Source organism: Chrysochloris asiatica, unplaced genomic scaffold, assembly GCF_000296735.1.
Source record: "Chrysochloris asiatica unplaced genomic scaffold, ChrAsi1.0 scaffold00031, whole genome shotgun sequence".
NCBI lineage: Eukaryota > Metazoa > Chordata > Mammalia > Afrosoricida > Chrysochloridae > Chrysochloris > Chrysochloris asiatica.
In genome coordinates this window covers 16,457,925-16,466,419 of record NW_006408549.1, presented here as the reverse complement: position 1 = coordinate 16,466,419, position 8,495 = coordinate 16,457,925, and the positions used below count along the sequence as shown (strand labels likewise).

Here is an 8,495-nt window from a genome sequence, read left to right as displayed (position 1 = left end):
TTTTTTATACAGCTTTTTGATACAACATATATGTATATGTTGTTAAGTGCCATCGAATTGGTTCTGACCCATAGCAACCCTGTATAGGGTTTCTGAGGAACAACTGGTGGGTTTTAACTGCCAATCTTGCAGTTAGCAGCCTAGTGTTTATTCTATGTGTGTGTATATGTATATATGTGTGTGCGTGTATTCCATTATCCTTTCATTCCATTTCTCTATGAACCTGTAATCTCCCTCATATATATAACTTATAAATGCATATATGTGTATACAAACAGACACATACACACATACTCATGTATGCACACACATATATAACTGTAATTTTAAAAGAACCAAATCAAAACCTTACAAAATCTGTGGTCGGAAAGCAATGAAACACTACTCACTGCAGAAATATTTTTAAATAGGTATCTTTCCATTTAGACTGAATTACTATGTCATACCTATATAAAAGATGATGAATACACATAAATTTATTTTGATTAGCACTATCATACCAAATAGCAAATGTAGCTTAGTAGATAGGACCTTTAAAGTGATACCAGGTGTTTTGATCAGTGTTTACCATTTTTTATATACCTTAATGAGAGATCATATGTTAATATGCAGCTGGAGTAAACTATATTTTAAACTCAACAAGTCTAAAACATGTTTCTAGCTGACATGGTATTTACCAGAGCTGTAATTACTAATCCCTGGAGAATGAAGCAAGGTATAAAGCAATGCTTAAAAGAAATTTTATACAAAATGATTGTCTATTCTTCAGATAGCTGTAATTATTTTTTAACTTTTTATCATGAGTTGTGTGAAAGTTTACAAAGCAGATATCAGTTTTATGTTCAACAAGTCATGTACTTCGTTTCAATACAATGATTGAAATCTTCTCGATGTGCCAACAGTTTAGGTGGAATCCTGAGCTCCTCCCAGAACCTTCAGAATTGAGACATTTGCATTTGAAGACACCTGCACAAAAACCAAGAAATGCTAGGAGAACAGTAGATTCATCAACGAAAAACAGCAAACAGTTTGATGCTTTGCATTTCAGAGGCATCAAGGCCAGGAAAGTAGGTCGATCATAGAAAATCACCTTCTAGTACTGAAAGTTAAAGGGAACAGGAGCTGTGTGTTCACTGATGACCACCTGGGTCTGTTTGTGAATGGAATTGGGAGAAATGCAGCAATGAAGACACATACTGAGTTTTGTTGTTGTTGTTTAGTGCTGTGGAGTTGGTTCCAATGCATAGAGACCCTGTATAGGGTTTCCAAGGAGCAGCTGGTAAGCTTGAACTGCCGACCTTGCAGTTCAAATGGCTTTGTAGGCTGGTGCATTAACCCATAGTGCCACACCAGGACACCAGTACTGGGTTGATTGGAAAGGGCAATTTAGATATGGACTCCTGGTTTTAGAATGAGGGATCAAGAGAGAATCCCCACTGACTAGTTACCCTATTTTCCATATGGGTCCAGTGAAAGGGGCGTGGGGGATGATGCTGATATGATTTTGTGTTCAATTGTGAGTAGTTTTGAGTAGGATTAATTGTGGTTACAACTGTAATTGTAGAAGACGTATAACTAAAAGGGGGAGTAGTTCATCTTTCTTTTCAGTAACAGGATCCCAGGAACATCAAGAAGAAGCAGTTGCACAGTAGTGCTAGAGGCTTCCTCCTTTTCTCTGACTTGGCAGTCAGCCCTAGCGCTGAGCCGCAATGAATCTCCTCCTGGTGAGCCAAGTGGGATCTGGAAATGGTTGTCACTTTGCAAACATTCACCATTGGAGGGGAAAAGGTTGAAGCCGACCGCCCTGAAAAGCTCTTCATTGGAGGGCTCAAGACAAAAAACAACGAGAAAGCCCTGGAAGCAGTATTTGGCAAACACGGATAAACTGTGGAAGTACTCTTGATGAAAGACTGTGAAACCAACAAATCTAGAAGATTTGCTTTCATCACCTTTGAAAGCACAGCAGATGCCAAAGATGCAGCCAGAAATATGAATGGAAAGTCTTTGGATGGGAAAGCTATCAAAGAAGAACAAGCCACTAAACCAATATTTGAAAGTGGCAGGTGTGGACCCCCACCACCTCTAAGAAGCAGAGGCCCACCAAAAGTCCTTAGAATTGGAAGAGGAGGCAGTGGGGGAACCAGGGGACCCCCCCTCATGTGGGGAACACAGGGATGATGGTGGCTATTCCACCACACAGGGATGATGAATTTTAACATGAGTTCTTCCAGGGGACCACTTCCAGTAAAAAATCAGCTCCTTGAGGACCAGTTCGCAGTAGCAGTGGAATGGGAGGCAGAATCCCTGTATCACGTGGAAGAGATTGTTATGGAGGACCACCAAAAAGGGAACCCCTGCCATCTCATAGAAATGTGTACCTGCCACCAAGAGATGATGGCTATTCCACTAAAGACAGCTATTCAAGCAGAGATTACCCAAATTCTCATAATACAAGAGATTATACACCACCACCAAGAGATATCATGATTATAGTCATTCCAGTTCACATGATGACAATCTATTCAGAGGCTATAGTGATAGAAACACCTATGGTCATGATCCTGACTATTCAGACCATCCAAGTGGAGGTTCCTACAGAGATTCCTATGAGAGCTATGGTGATTCATGTAGTGCTCCACCTACACGAGGGCACCATCATCTTAGGGTGAAAACAGTCACTATTGTGATTACAGCAGCTCACAAGAGGGATATGGTGCAAGTTGTGACAGTTACTCAAGCAGCCAAAGTGATCTCTACTCAAGTGGTCGTGATCAGGTTGGCAGACAAGAAAGATGGCTTCCCCCTTCCATGGAAAAGAGGTATCCTCCTCCACATGATTCCTACAGCAGTTCAAGCCAGGGAGCACCAATAAGTGGTATCCAAGGAGGAAGACGATCTGATAGAGGGGGAGGCAGAAGCAAATACTAAAAACAAACAAAACTTTGATGGACCAAAATCCCTGTTCAAAGAAACAGACAAAAAGTGGAACCTATTCTGTTATAACTAACCAAGGACTCTTAAAAGAGAAAATTGTATTACTTAAAAAAAAAAATGTCCTGTTAAGTACTCCTCCATAATTTTTATGTTTCTTGTGAGGAAAAGTAAAGTAAAACCTGTTTAATTTGATTTGATTTTATGACATTGCTTTCAATAAGCAAATGTTAAATGTGTAAGACTTGACTTGCATACTAGTGTTTTAATGCTCTGAAGTGTCCCTGAAGTGTCCCTGAAGGCCACTTCCTATTCAATGAGGCAAGCAATACTAAGATCTTCCACAAATACCTAGCCATCTAAAATGGAAAGATGAATTGCTATGCCTATATAAACAAGCTAGATATTAGAAGGGTGGTTGGGTTTGCTACTCACAGATTTCAGGGTGTCTTCAAACTGAAATCTCAATGGTCTCAGTGTGCAAAACCTGAGATAGATGCTTAAGTAAGGAAAATGTTATTCACCCAGAATAAAAGGAGAATGGTGGCCATCTATTGCCTTTCTGACATTTCCTTGGTCTCCCCTTTCCCCCTCCCCCCATTAAGACCATTTAAGTGTATGTTAAACAACTAAGTAATACTAAATAAAGAGTTTGGTCCAAAAAAGAAAAGAGAAACAGAAGACACATGACACATGAGTGGAGCATGAGATCCCTACCTAGAAAAGCAATGACATCAGAGACTGTGGCTGTGTGCCTGTGGGATGGAAGCTGGCTGGCAGAATGTGCCCTTTGGATATTTATATATATATATATTTATATATATCTTTTGGTTTATGAATGCAGAGGAGACTGCCTTTGTTATATGACTAGTATACAAAGAGCTAAGAAGAGATTGGTGATGGTGGTGATTGTATGGTGTTAATAATCAAAATGTTAAAACTTTAGCTTTTCCAATTAAAATCTGAGAAACAAAAATGTTAGCCCCATTTGGATCCTCTAAAATTCCTGGATTGTACTTTTCATACCCTGTTAATTACTTTTGTCATTATTCATTAACTAAAAATCTTATTTCATTTTATAAAAGAAAACAAACTGTAATTGTAGAAGATATGTAACTAAAAGGGAGGAGTAGTTAATCTTTCATTTCAGGTACAGATGATCCTAGGACCATCAAAAAGGAAGAGCATGCCTGGTAAAACAGCAACAACAGTGATGGCATCATAGGTGGTGGCATGGAAAGATACAGCAGCTATAAATTCTAGGCCCATGGATTGAGTAACTCTACACGCCTACGGGGAGAAGGCAGTCTTGCAGAATGTACTCTTTACATATTTTTTTGGTGTGTCTTGCATGTATGCACCGAATACTTTTCCTTTGTTAATTTGTGACATTTAAGATGAAAAAGGGGCCAGTGCATTTTGGGTTGTAAATTTTTTAGTTATATCATGTTAGGCACAAGTATGACTTTATAATTTTCGTTATTTTAGAGTATACATGTAGTTTATAGGTGTAAAGTTGACAAGGATGGACTGCAATGGTTATATTTCTGTGTCAACTCAACTAGGCCAGGATTTCCAGAGGTTTAGCAGTTGGGATGCACTTATTCCCATGATGATGAGACCTGACACAAGCATAGTTATCTCTATGATGAGTGGCTACAAGTAGCCAATCAACTGAAAGAATGCTTCCTTGGGTTGTGACCTGCCCCCAATATAATGGATACGTGGAAGGGATTCTCTCTCTTCAGTTGGGGACCTGGGACTCTATTAATGTAAGACAATAAACTTCTGTTTATATATATTATATATAAATATACACATTTCACTGGTTTTGCTTCTCTAGAAAACCCTACTTAAGAAATCCTGTAATTTATTAAAAATTTTCCCTATTTAAAACAATCTATTATTTCTTGATAACCATTTAACTTCCTTGCCATTTGGAAGTTCTGTATCTATACTATCCCCCTGATTGGTAGTTGACTTCATTATAAATTGATATATCTCTGGTTCCCTATTTCCAGTATTACAGGTTTGTGTTATGTTAAATACTTCTATATCTAGATTGAGTTCTGGGCAGTAATGTCATGTATGTGAATCTCATATTGTTGTCTATTGTTGGTTCTTAATGTTCCAAAGAACATTCTTTAATATTTTTTGTAAAGTTGTTCTGGTCATTACAAATTCCTTTAATTTCTGTTTATAAGGAAATGTCCTAAAGTCGCTGTTATATTTGAGGGACATCATTGCTGGATATATGACTGGCAATTTTTTTTCTTTCAAAATTTTATGTATGTCATCTCATTCCCTTCTTGCCTGCCTGGTTTCTGCTTAGAAATCAGAGCTTAGTCTTATTGATTATCCTTTGCAGGTAACTTTTCATTTTGCCTGAGCTGCTATCAGAATTCTTTGTTTTTTTTTATTTTAGAAAGTATGATAATGGTATGTCTTGGTGATTTACTTTTGGATGTATCCTGTTTGGTGTTTGTTCCTCATCTTGTATTCTTATCTTTCATCTTTTATGATGTTAGAGAAGTTTTCTTCTAGCCACTCTTGGACAATATTCTCTATGTTTTTTATTGTCTCTTGCTGTTCTGGAATCCAATAATCTGTAATTTGTTCCTCTTTATCCTGTCCCACATAACTCTTAAGACTTTCTTCAGATTTTTTCATTCCTTTTTCTGTTTGTTCTTCTAGCATACTATAATTGAGAGATTTATCCTCCAACTCACTATTTTTGGGCATCCATGGCTTCAAATATACAACGTTGCCCTTCCAGTGTATTTCTGAAATTTTAGTATTCTTAGTATAAATTTTCTAGGTATATAATTGCAGATTTAATACTGTTTCAAAATTTACATTTATTTTGTCTGTTTGTTCTTGTACTGTTTTCCTTAAGTCTTCTAAAGTTTTTTTCTGTTTACTTTGCTTTCCTCAATCTTTCTGTCAAGCCTTTGAAGGTACTTAAATATCATTATTCTGAATTATTTTTCAGTTAATTCCATTACCTTCTCTTTCTGAGAAATGTTTGTTGGCTCTGCATGTTAGTCATTTGCTTGAGCAATTCTCTCTTGTTTCTTCAGGTGAGCTATAATTGTCTTTTGTCTCTAGGCATTGTGGAGTTGTTATATTTGTATTTAACTGAAGAGTGTATGTTGACTTGTTCTTAGGTTATCATCAACTGTCACTGTTGGTGTAGTAAGAGACTAGAAACTTGTACAGCATTCTTATTCAATGTCCATGCATCTCAGTTTAGGGTGGGTTTGGCTTTTGTTGGCTGATGTCTATTGCTGATCAGGTGGTATAGGAGATGGTATAGGGTCTTTCCCAGTGTGTGGTGCTACAAAGGGTACACTTGTGGCTTGCCTGTATGGCCATAGTGGCTGTTTCCTGTTTGGTGGGAAAGATAAAACCATCCCAAACAAACACAAGAAAACAAAACAGAATAAACAAACAAGGAAACAACAATGTAAAGAGGAAATAATAAAGAGAAAAAGAAACAAAAACATAAAACAAACAGAAAGAAAATAACACAATAACTATAAAGACAAAAGAGGGAAAGGGAAATGGAGCTATAAAAGAGAAAAATAAGAGAGAAAATAAAAGAAGGAAACAGAACCTTAACAACTAAAGAGCAAAAAGAGGGACATCTTCTGATGCCAAAGCCACTCACAAGATCACTGTGTCTGGTTGGTTTGTCACCAGTCTATCTCCCCCTCTCTGTCTCCACTCAGCTTTTCCTCCCAGAAAGCACTCAATCCACTTTCCTAACCTTCTCTCTGAAATTCATGCTTCCAGAATTTTTGTGTTTCTAGTTCATTTCATCTCTCATATCTTTGTTGTAGACGGTGTGCATAGTGCATCTGCTAGTCCACCATCTTGCTGGAATTCTCCACAGACACTTTTAAAGACTAGCGATGATTAATTTTTGCAAATTAAAATTTGTTGTAGACGGTGTGCATATGATTAATTTTTGCAATAAGTTTTCCTTAGTTTGTTATTGATGCTTTCTTTGTTCTCTTTCTTAATAGTCAAGCTAAGTGATCATAAACAAACAAAATCTATCACAAATGAAGGGGATATGAGTCCCAGAATATTTTTTCAAAGTGATTTAAAACAGTAAGGATTTTTGTACAGTTTTTGGGAAAAAATTAAGTGAAAGACAAGAAAAGCAAGGAAAAGTATGTGCAGGGGGAAGAGCCTCTTAAAGTGGGTCTTGCACTTAGCTCATACAGAGTATAAAGCACTTCCATCATTTTTTTTCTCTTAATTACACATAAATGCAATTCAACTTTCTCTACACTAATGTTGCAGAGACTAAACCTTTACTTGTAAGTGTAACTTAAGGATAAAATCTCCTTTCCCTGATTTTATTGTTTTGCTATTATGAAACATATAATGATTGATATGCCCAATCATACTAGTTTTCAAAAAAGATAGAAAAACTAACATTAGAATCCTGGTGTGGTGCTGTGGGATAAAGTATTGCACTGCAAGGTTGGTTTGAACCACAAGGAGGGTGGTACAAATGCCCCAGCTGCTCCATAGAAACTCTATTCAAGTTTGCTATGAGTTGGTCCAGACTCATCTGCACTTAACAACAACAATAACAACAGTATATAAAAACAGGTAAATATTCTTTCAACAAACATTGTCTTGTTGCTGCTGTGTGCTGTAAAGTCAGTCCTGACCCCCCAACTCTGTGTAGGATTTCCAAGGCTGTAAATCTTTTTTTGGAGCAGACAGCCTCATCATTTTCCTGCAGAGTGACTGGTGAATTTGAACAGATGGCCTTGCAGTTAGCAGCCCAATGAGTAACCACTATACCACCAGTGTAACAAAATAAATAAATAATAGTTAATCACTAGTCCTTTCAAACTGTAGTCTTACTTTTGTTAATTGATGTATAATAAGATTTATTTACTTTTGAGTAGAATTTTGATTTTCCAAAATTCATTTATTGAAATAACCATATGTTAGAAAATGACACGAGTGCAAAAACCCAGAATCATTTGTAACAATTTTCAACTTACACGCTTTAGTTTCTACATTCTCTTGCTTCATTCACCAGTTGTGTAGAACCTTTGAAGAGAAGGAAATTCTCAATAAAAAAGACAAAGTAAGCCTGCCACATTTTTTTTAAATGTTTTATTGTGAATTATGTGATAGTTTACATAGGAGAACATTAGTTTTACATTCATTCTATCATATATCATTTCATTCCCATGGCTACAATACCCTCCATGCATTATCAACCAACCAAAGGGTATACACTACAAGACTGAACCCCGGTTGTCAGCATACAGCCCCTCTCCCTCTCTGGATCTAAAGTCCCCAGCTGCTCCATCTCTCCATGTCATCATCTCTGCCGCCATCTCTGTCATCACTGCTTCTCTGGGTAGGGTCTCTCTCTCCAATCTTCTCCACTGAGGGTCCCAGGGACCTCCGCTCCTAGACTGAAAAGTTAATCACTCCTCTCCTTGCTATAAAACGTCTACTTTTACATTTCCAACCCTCACAATCAGTACTGATAACAATTATTCACTATTGTATCACAAGTGACCTAT

General features: G+C 37.2%; 1 pseudogene; it reads left to right on the top strand.

Moving 5' to 3' along the window:
- Window positions 1–1,746: 1,746 nt before the first annotated feature.
- LOC102825324 lies at window positions 1,747–2,928 on the top strand (annotated as a pseudogene).
- The last annotated feature ends 5,567 nt before the right edge of the window (window positions 2,929–8,495 follow it).